We start from the raw sequence: 10,704 nt of genomic DNA, 5'->3' as shown, positions 1-10,704 counted from the left end.
TGGCCCTTCCTGCATGGATTCGTACCTATGGGGGATTAAGACCATGGGGGGCCTCCCAGAATCTGAGAAGGAAAAGGAAATCTTCTGTACGAGCACCTGCTGGACAGGTGAGGCAGTCTCTAAACTAATTGCACCCATTTGCAGGATCGCATGAGTTCGCCCCAGGCAAAATTACAAATGCACTCTTTCCAAAGGTCAAAATTGAGTTAACTTTCTATTTTGGAGTATTTTCAGACTTACAGAACAGCTGCGAGCAGAATGTGGAAACTCCTGCATACCATTGGTCCAGAGAAAGCTGGAGACCTGAGACCCTCTTACCCCTAAAAACTGTAAATTTTATTTCCCCCCAAACAAGGCTGTTTTCCCACGTGACCAGAGTACACGCAGCAACCTCCTGAAATTAGTGTCACTGGAATACTCTCATCTGACCCAAAGATGTCGTTCAAATTGTAGCCATTGCTCAGAACTGCCATGTATATCCACTCATCTTCCCCCTAAGAAAAAACCCAAACCAGACCCCTAAAAATCTTCCTTTTACTACTTTCCTTTCTGTTCCGCTCCAGTCCAGATTCATGGGTTGTAATGAGCTGTCATGTTTGTCTGAAGCATTTCAGTCCTTCCTTGATTTTCTTGACCTGATAATTTTGATGCCTGCAGACCAGTACTTGGAGGATGTCCTTCAGTAAGGTTTGTCTGATGTTAGCTCCCATCAGAACCAAGTCCTGGACTTCTGACAGGAATAGCCCACAAGCCGCTTTCCTCCGTGTGGCACTGTCGGGAGGCTCCTCCTGTCGAATGTGACAAGCGACATTCACTCTTACCACTTGGTTAAGCTGATGTCTGACATAATTTCTCCTCTGTAGTTAATTAATAGACATTTTTATATATGAGTTAATAGTAAGTAAAATGTGTATTTGAAACTGTATAAATATCCTTCCTCAGCAAGCTTTCACCTATGAATTTCTTTGATCCACTGGTCATTCTTGCCTGAACCTTTTCTATGAGCCTATAATGATTGCCAAGTGATGACATTCTAGTTCTGTCATCCCTTGTACATTTATTATTTGGGATTTTGCTGTAAGCAAGGATTTATCCTCTCCATTTATGTGTATATGTGATATATATGCTCTCTCTGTATTCCATATATATTTGCACGCACACACGTACACATATCAGAATGGACCTGCAGATGCTTATTTTATTCACGGGGTTATAGTCCATTACTATCATTTGGCCAGTGGATAGTCTTTAGGTTGGGGTGTGCGTGTGTGTGTGTGTGTGTGTGTGTGTGTGTGTGTGTGTTCCCGTGATCTTTTGAGCAGTTTTTCTTTCTCTGGAACAAGTTATTTAGACCCCATGTTATACTTGATCTGCTCCTGGATTGAGCTGTGTTGCCAGATAGCTATTTCCAATAGATCCTTTCAGGGGAGAATGACATTTCATGACCCAGTTCTGGGTGCTAAGTGCATCTGCTGGTGTGGTGTCATTGCTGTCTAGGTTTCCCAAGTGGACTGAGTTAGAAAGCCTGTGTATGTGTCCACACACACACACACACACACACACACACACATCTGCTATGCTTATCTATTTATGTAGATGAAAAACCATGAGTTGAGAGCAGTCCCTCCCATTCTAATCCAAAGCCACAAGTGTTATTTTTCTGTATGTATTTTTAATAGCTTCAGTGAGATCCAGGCACCCACCCAGCTGCACATATTCACAACACCCAGTTGGGTAAGTCTTTTGAAACCATCCCAGGCGTGTACAGGTGAGTGCTGTTCCGCATATTCAGGGTGTTGTGGAATGTGCTTTCCAGAGCTGGACCCTCTTCACCAGCTCTGAGAAACCCCGCCCCGGTGTCATCAGCTTACCTATTTATTTTCTCAGTCACCCTATAGGAAACCAATCTCCAGACTGCGGAGGGCTTGGCTCCAGCCCCGGCTCACAGGTGGCCAGGCTGGTCGCATCCCACTATCTCCTCCTGCCAGGTTCTGGTTCCCACCCCCAGGGCAGCCTCGCTCACTGCCTCTCCTGGGGAATGTCGTCAGGCACATGGAACCCACCCACTTCTCGACTCATCCAGACTTTAGCACCATTAGCACCGTCAGCCAGATTCCCTAGCCCGGCATTCATATGCGTCAAGGAGCGAGGCAGTGCAGCCCGGCAGAGTACTACCTTGGCAGGCATGTGGTCTGTGCTCCACCCTGGGGAGCCTGGCGGGAGTCCCTCAGGGCTGTGGGCCCCATTTTCTTATGTGAAACAGAGCATGTAAGACGAGTACTTCCCTCTTAGGACTTTGTTGGACTCTGGGAGTCTTATTTGTAAAGCACATAGCAGCGTGTCTGGAATATCATAAGTACAAACCCTGCATGGTTCTGTTTCTCACGTGCCAGCTTCGGCTCTCAACACAGCATAGGAGGCAGGGCCTGGAATGGACTGGGCTGGAATGAAAGGGACTGGACTTCATGCTCTTCATGTCCCACAGGCAAAATCAGGGGCGGTTCCTCGGCGGACAACCTGGCAGGATGCTCCCGCCGTGCTACTCCAAGTGGGGGCGTACACCTGGGCCCCAAGGAGCTGTGTTTTAGTGACTCTCCAGGGGATAATGTGTGCCGTGGCTGTCAAGATTGTACCTTTGTTTGCACACCATTGGGTTTGGCCTCACTTTGTTAGCTTTATGAAAGTGTAGTTACAAAATCGTAAAATATTGAAAGTGTGCGATGTGATGATTTGTTATACGTGTGCGCCTTGTGGAGGGACCGCCCCGGTGGAGTTGATGAACACAGCTCTTCCCTCCCGTATTTACTTTGTGTTTGTTTTTGGTGAGAACATTCCAGTTCTACTGTCTTAGCAAATTTCAGTGACGCGATACAGTGTCATCCACTGCAGTCACTATGTAGCATATCAGATCCTCAGACCTGTGTCCCTTTCATAACTGAAAGTTTGTATCCTTTTTCCATTGCCCCCCCACCTCCCCCCTCCCCAGCGCCGTCCCTGACAGCCACTGTTCTACCCGTTGTTCCCATGAGTCAGACTGGTTTTTCTTCAGATCGCACGTGTGGTTGATCGCAGGCTGTGGCCTCGCTCGACGGGGGGCGGGGGCTACCCTCTTGTTCCCTCCCTCCCCTGAGGCTTGTCCGAGCGACCCCCTTCAAGTCCGGGGAGTCCGCTCTCCTCCATGGGGCATGTGTGTATTACGAGAACGCGAGCACACCCAGGGTCGAGAGCAACATCTCGCAAAGTGTGTTTGTCCAGCAAGTGGCACCTTTTGCCTACCCCCAGGACTAGGGGTTGGAGCTCTTCTGCCCACCACGTCTTGGTATCAGGGTCACCAGGAAAAGCACGTCAAGCACGGATGGAAATCCCTTCCTCACGGAGAGAAGAGACAGAGCAAGGTCAGCTTCAGCGGCGAGTCTCAGGCCCCCGGGTGATGCAGGACAGTTCTCCCCCACCACCCCCCCGAATGCTGCAGAATGGGGCTCCCCGGACCCTCCCCGCAGAGGACAAACAGCAGGGGAGCTGGCCAGGCGCCATATTCCGCACGTGCTTAAGCAGGACAACGGAGCACACGTTGTGCCTAAAACAGGGGTAGATATTCCCACGTGGGGTGAGAAGCCCAGCAGGAGCCTGAAGGACGCTGCATCTCCCCGACGGAGGTGTTCCAGGCCCATTCGTGGTGGCTGGGAGGGGTGAGAAGTCCGCACGCAGGACGGTGCCTTACTTCTCTGTTCGCCAGAACTATTTACTCATCTGATAAATTTGGAAATTTCTCCGAAATGTATTAGATACACTTCCAAATGTTTCAAACTTATTATTCGACCAGGAAAGGGAACCCTTAATATGCTCTTAAAGATGAACAATTTTCAAGAGAGGGAGTATGATATGCAGTGTTTCCCAGACTGCTTTTCCTGCAGAATCTTAGTTTGAGAGGAAGAATCTTAGAGTTCTTGGAACATATTTTGTGAAATACCATCCTATAGGAATAATTCTTCTGGTGGAAAACTCAGAGGATATGGCAAGAATGAGTTATGTTCGAAAAGGTCCTTAAATTTCACTTTCAAGATAACTTGGTTCTCAGGAGAGGCCTTTACAGTAAGATCAAATGTGAAACCATTTAACAGTGCCTGTAAAACTGGAAATAAAGATGTTCACCAGGTACTCTTGTCCTATCCTTCTGGGCTACCCAAGATAAATTTTAGTAGAATATAATAGCTTTGATCAATGTAGATTGCACTTTATGTTCTCACTCAAAATCTTTTAAATAATATCACAAACCTCAGTGCACATGTAATGTAAAAATTAGGAATTTGAGTCCTGATAAGGAAAGTGATGTAAGATTCCTCAGTCTAAGTGGGAAAAGACTGAGGGAGTCAGACCTGGGAGTGACTGTTTCTGCCACTTCGCAGACTTAACTATTGAGCGAGATGGTCTTTGGTTAAGTATCAAAGAGTCTTTCAGTGGTATTCTGTTTTGATTTTTCCCTTGGCAACGCCAAAAAAAAAGAAAAAAAAGAAAAAAAAGAAAATTCCACCAAAGTATAGTTATTTTAAACACCTTATAATCTCTCTATTATAATCGAGAGATTTTAATTGTTCCTTTTTGAATACTCATCTCTTGTTGATGAAAACATTTTGCACAGGCAATTCTCTTTGCTGGGGGGCTGAGTCACATACAGTGGTCACAACTGCAATTCAGAATGTTACCTTTGATTGTTTCCCCCAGTATGTTCATGCTGAGATTTTCTTCCTCCAAACTATTCATCTGAGAATAGAGACTATGGTCCTTTCTCTTCTTTTTTTAAAAATGACACTAAGCGACGACAGGTATTTCATGTGAATTTTGTAAGCAAAGCTGGAGGTCATTACTATATAGCCACCAAGTCTGAGTAACTCATTTAAAAGAAAATCTCGTGGCCATCGGGGCCTTCTGCTATCTCCTATGGTGCTTACGGGAATTTGACATAACGACCTTGGAGGTTGTTTATCGTTCTTAGCTTTTGTCCCATTGAAGAGCTATTTTCAATTATTAAATTCTGTTATGAGAAAGCAGCATGTCCCAGTGGACAAAGCCAAATTAGATTGAGAAACTAAAGAAAATCACTTTAAGGAGTTCCCCTCCAGATTTCTGAAACGATAGCGGGTGTGTACACTGTTAACTCTTCATTGCATGAGGGGCCCCTGGCACCACTGTAGCTGGCTCAGTGGGTTCCGGGTCTTCCCCTTCTCAGTGATTTTAGTCTCAGCTGCAGTGAGATCACCTCATCTCTCCGCTTCTGCAACCTCCAGCCTCCTCCTCGTGGCTGACCCCACCGGGCTCCACTCGGCTTAGAACTGTGGCGTCCTGCGATTTTTCTCCGGCTTCCTTCACGCATTCACCAAACATTGGTCAAGCACCTGCTGTATGCTGGATACTCTTCATCTGTGAATGAAACAAAGATCCGTGGTACTTTAGAGTTCGCATTCTAAAGGCAGAGATGAACACAACTAAACCATGAGATGAAAACTAAACCATGTGCTGTGCTAGGTGTGACTAAGTGCTGTGCCCTCTGAGGCACAGAGGGACCAGGTGACCTGGGGGTGGGGGGTGGGGGGGGTAGGAGGGTGAGAGGGCTTGGGGCGAGGGGGAGGGTAGTATCGGTACTGAAGAGAGTGCTCAGAGCAGACTGCTTTGAGAATTTGTCTTTCACTAAGAAACTGTAGGTGGTAAGGAGTTTTTCTAAGACCTCTCCAGAGGAAGAGCGTTCGAGGCCATGGGCAAGGCCAGTGTGGCTGCACAGGGAGAACAAGGGAAAAAGTAGAGATACGGTCAGAAATGTAATGGAGACCAGATGATTTAGGGCCTCAGACCTTTGTAAGGACTGTGGCTTCTACTGTGAGTAAAATTGTGGCGTTTTGAGCAGAAGAGCCATGACATGATTTACAGTTTAGATGGTGGGCGTGCTGAGACTAGACTGTAGGCTTCAGTGTTAGGAGCAGGGAAGCCACTGGAGGGATGACGGTTTCCCACGTGAGAGATGCTGGGGGCGCAGACAGGGTGGGAGGAATGGAGGTGGGGAGGACTGGCAAAATTCTGGGCATTTTTTCAAAGAGGAAGCAAGACTTCTGATGGTCTAGTGCGGAATGTAGGGTATTTTGAGGAGCCTGGATGGTTCTAAGAATTAAGAATGTAGTTGTTCTTGACTTAGGTGATGTGTAGAATGATTTTAGGAGAGGTTAAGGAGTTCAGTGCTGAGTGACAGAAACTGTTAGACAGACAGGTCTTGAGTAAGCGGTTGGGTGAATGAGTCTGGGGTTTGGGAGACACGTTTAGGCTGATCATGCAGATTTGGACATGGTGAACAGATAGAGGTACTGGTCTTAGTCCATTTGAGTTGCTATGGCAAAAATACCAGAAACTGGGTAGGTTATAAACAACAGGCTTTTTTTTGTCTCCGTTCTGGAGGCTTGAGGCCCACGATCAGGCTGCCAGCAGATTTGGTGTCTGGGTCAGACCCTCTTTCTGGATCTTCGATGAGCATTTTTCTTTGAAACTTCACATGGCAGGAAGGGGCAAGGTGCTCTCTGGGATCTCTTCTGTAAGGGTAGCCCATGGGGTTATATTCTCATGGCCTACTCACCACGGGCCCTGCCTACTAACAGCATCAGGTTGGGGATTAGGATTCAACGTATGCATCTGGGGGTCAGAAATATTCAGACCATAGCAGTACTGAAAGGCATGAGACTGGTGATCTCACCAGGGGGGCTGAGTCTACAAAGAGAAGAGAGCCAGAGCTGAGAGCACAGCCAGGCCAGTCCTCGCAGGTGGAGGAGAAGGGTGGAGGCAGAAATGTCGACTGGGAAGGAGCAGCCCAGGAGGGAAGCAGGAATCAAGGGTGTGTGGGATCGAGGAGGCTGAGGGAAGACAGTGTGTCAAGAGGAAGAGAAAGTGACCGCAGGTAAGTTGTGAGAGAATGGACCTCTGCGTTTGGCAATGTCGACATCCCTGTGAACTTGACAAAGAACCATTTTGACTGGATTGGGTGGGTTTAAGTAAGAATGCGAGGAGGGCAGTTGGAGACACATGGTCGACCCCCGAGGCGTCTTAGAATCAGTGATGTTTCGCAGTTGCTACCGGACAGGCGGTTGTGATGCCGTGGATGGGGCTGCCCACCCACACTTGACCGTGGTCACGGGTGTCCTGTATGTCGGTGTCACATGGGCATCAGTGATACTGTAGGTGTCGAGCTGACCACCATTTAAAATGCCTTTGTTGTCATCTGAAAATCTTCCCTTGACGCATTCTAGTAAAATTAAAAAAAAAAAAAATTGGGAGCACCAAAACTGGAACAGGTGTCAGTAGCTTGGAAGAAACTCCTGGAAACAAGAGTGTGACTCCTCTAAAAGAGAACGTCTTTTCATCTGGCAACACTGAAACTTTATACGCGAGACAAAACTGTGCCTGCCTACGGTGAGCAAGACTGCGTTGTGCACTTAAAAAAATCTCTTGAAGGTGGATCTCGTGTTAAGTGTTCTTACTACAATAAAAGTAATTAAATGAAATAAAATTCAAAAACAGAATTTTTGAAAGGATTGAGGACTATGTTGTATGGAAGTTCTCAATGATGAGAATACATTAAGTCAATTTAATTGCGTATTTTTTTTAGTGGTCATAAAATATAAATCTGCCTTATAATGTCTTAGGTAATAGGTAATAGGAAATACAGTGTATGAACAGTGTATATGAGTAAGTTTTTTATTTGCAAAATGTTGCAGTTTTTTAATATGTGGATTCCTTTCGTCAACACACATACCAAAAAATCATTGCTTCTCACTTGCATTTGCAAACGTCTGTTTACCTGGTATCGAATAAATTATGTTCTCTAAGGAGAGTCATTTTCCCAGTAATGTTAGTGGAGACTAGCTGATTTAGCTGAAAGATTTACAAAAATCATATGTGTAAATTATTCCACTTATGGTAGCAGTAATTTATTCTAAACAAATTGGATCCAGGGCCATCTGTTTTAGCTGCTGGAATAGGAAAACCTGCTCTTCTCTATCTCCACAAACTTATGTTCAAGTCACAAATGGAGAACTATGCAAATTAGACAGTGCATCCTTTTTGACGTGAAGAAAAGCGTCAGCAGACACTGAGACAGTTCAGACTCAGTTTCCCGGCCAGCTTCTCATCTCAGAGTGATTCTAACCCAAGGCCGGAGAGCTTTGGGAATTTCCATATTGGACGAGGATCACAAAATTGCTAGTGATCAGAGAAAGACATGATGACTCCTGCTTGGGCTGGACCCCGTTCTTCCATTCCGCTCGCATCCCCACCTTCTCTCCCTTGTATCTCTTCCCCCGGTACCTTGCAGTCTTTAATGTCACATCAGTGAAGCCCACTTGGGGCCGCACAACCATCTCTGTCTTGAAATCTCATCATGAAATCTCTTTCAGACAGCTCTTGGACTTAAATCCAACTGTCATCTGGGTATGACTGGGCCCCGTGGGAAGTTCCTGTTCTTATCTTGCCCAGTGTCAGGGAAGAACCCCAACTTTGTAGAGAATGGCAAAGAGGAACAAGTCTCCAGAGGAGACAACTCAGCAAGCCAGCAGGTTGGCATGCGGCAGCTCCATCAGTGCTAGAAGTAGGTCACGGCATCCAACTGACCAGAGCTCGACCGTTCATACTCAGAGCACAGCATGACTAACAGCAGCAGAGGGCCAGGAGCACCAGTCCTCCTTCTCCGAGTCCCATGGATGACACGATGGACCCAGATGGCAACTATGCATGCAGTGGATGGAGCCACAGTTGACGTAGCTAGGACCAGGAGCCTAGCACTTTTACAGAGCACTGGACAGGTCAGTTCTCTCCCCTCAGCCCCATGGCCCCACCAGGGAGCAAGCAATCATACATGTTATGTGCCTCAGCCTACTTAATGCCGGGTGACCAGCTCCAGAAATAGCTCAGGATCCGAGGACAGTTAGGCCTTGCTGATGGCCATACTTAGCGACGTGCAGGACTGGCCGTGCAGGATGCTTGGGGTCCGTGGCAGACTGTCCCTCCCAGAAATCCACTCCTTGACTCTACAAGTTTTGTTTGAACTCAGATTTTCACACGAGTGTGCCACCCTGTCAGCAACTCAACTCAGTTGCGTTGACAGGGACTGGGACAAAACTTACTTATCTCATGCAATAACTTGGTTATTTTGACAATATTAACTAAGTTCTGGTTATTCAAATGAAGCCAGTTGGCAATACTGATCTTAGCTCTGCCCCCTAACTCCTGTACATGTCCTACTGAATAAGTCTCAGTGGACGGATGGGCCTTACTTCAGATGACCATTTAGTGTCTGTCTTACAATATGTATGAACTGTCCCATCTGAGTAATGGCATTAATCTAACCATAGCACGTTTATACCTTCCTTGTGCAGGCAGGGTGTGGTCTGAGGCCAGCCTGTTACTTGTGACCCATCATCCATTAGGAATTTAGACTGCCTCGTTGCCCTTCTAGGGTTTCTGCTGTCTCATTGGCTAGAGTAGCTCAAGTCAAGGATAAGTTCCATCCATTGTCTTTAGGATGTGGACTCCGAGAATAGGGAACGATGTTTGTACTACTTAATGGAATTAGGGGGTTTTTGGATTCCTTTCTACCCAGGAACCCAACAAGGAGAACATGGTGTCAATGCCAGTAATTACAAGGGGCACTAGATGGGCGAGGAAGCAACTCCCATTCTTAATGGAAAGACCTTCCATGCCCCACTCTCTTTAACATACAACTGTATGGCTACCAGTCACCCATGTGGGGTTTGTGGTTAAACTTAATCAGTTTACTGCTGTATTACTTTTGTTCAGCCATGAGGATAGTGTCAATAGTATTGCTACCTCAATAACCATACGTGACTTAACCCAAGACCAGTTGGGCATCAGAGGAATCATATGGATTTGTATGAGTCAGGATAAAATGAATTTTGGGTATTTATAGATGTGTAAAGTCGGAAGTGGTTGGGTTTGGGAATGACTTATGGTGTATCAGGCACAGCAAATTAATTCAGAACTGGCCGTGCCTGCATGAGTTTTTCTGTTTCCATGGCACGTAGACAGGAATCGCAGATCCAGCAATGGGTTGGATTATCAGCCACTGCTTGGATTACCAGCAGATTGTGTGGTTGTTTGTCAGGTGGTGTGCTGGGGGAGGGGACAAGACAAGCATTAACGGTGCCCTCCTCCCTATATCTCCTGCGGGCTGGGGTGGCCCTTGGATGCTTGTTGCTCTCCCTTCCCAGCCAAACGGTCTGTTTATCCAGGCTTATAGCCACCACTGCTTACTTTGCCCAGTCCCAAGAGGACATCCGTCAGTATTCCTGGAGCTGGAGTCAAAGGACAAGAAGAAAAGGCGTGGTCAGGACCATCAGGGTGGAATCCCAGATGCGGGGATCGCAGTCTCCTTGTTCCTGCTCACCTCTGCCATTCCAAAGGGGACGTTCCCTTGCAGAGAACAGCTGCCTCTAATGCCCACATTGTCTGGCTAAGAAATGTCATCCATGCTGTTGATAATGAGATTGGCCCATTAATATTTATGAGTTGAGTCTTTCAAAGTCCATTCAGGCTCTTGGTGATGACTGGAGAATGTCCATCAAATGTCATGACATCACTTTACTGCTGGACCTCTCTCTCCCTTTCTTTCTTTCTTTCTTTCTTTCTTTCTTTCTTTCTTTCTTTCTTTCTTTC

The sequence above is a fragment of the Mustela nigripes genome, chromosome 18 (genome assembly GCF_022355385.1).
Source record: "Mustela nigripes isolate SB6536 chromosome 18, MUSNIG.SB6536, whole genome shotgun sequence".
NCBI lineage: Eukaryota > Metazoa > Chordata > Mammalia > Carnivora > Mustelidae > Mustela > Mustela nigripes.
The sequence above is the reverse complement of the archived record's forward strand: the minus strand, read 5'-3'. Positions refer to the sequence as shown.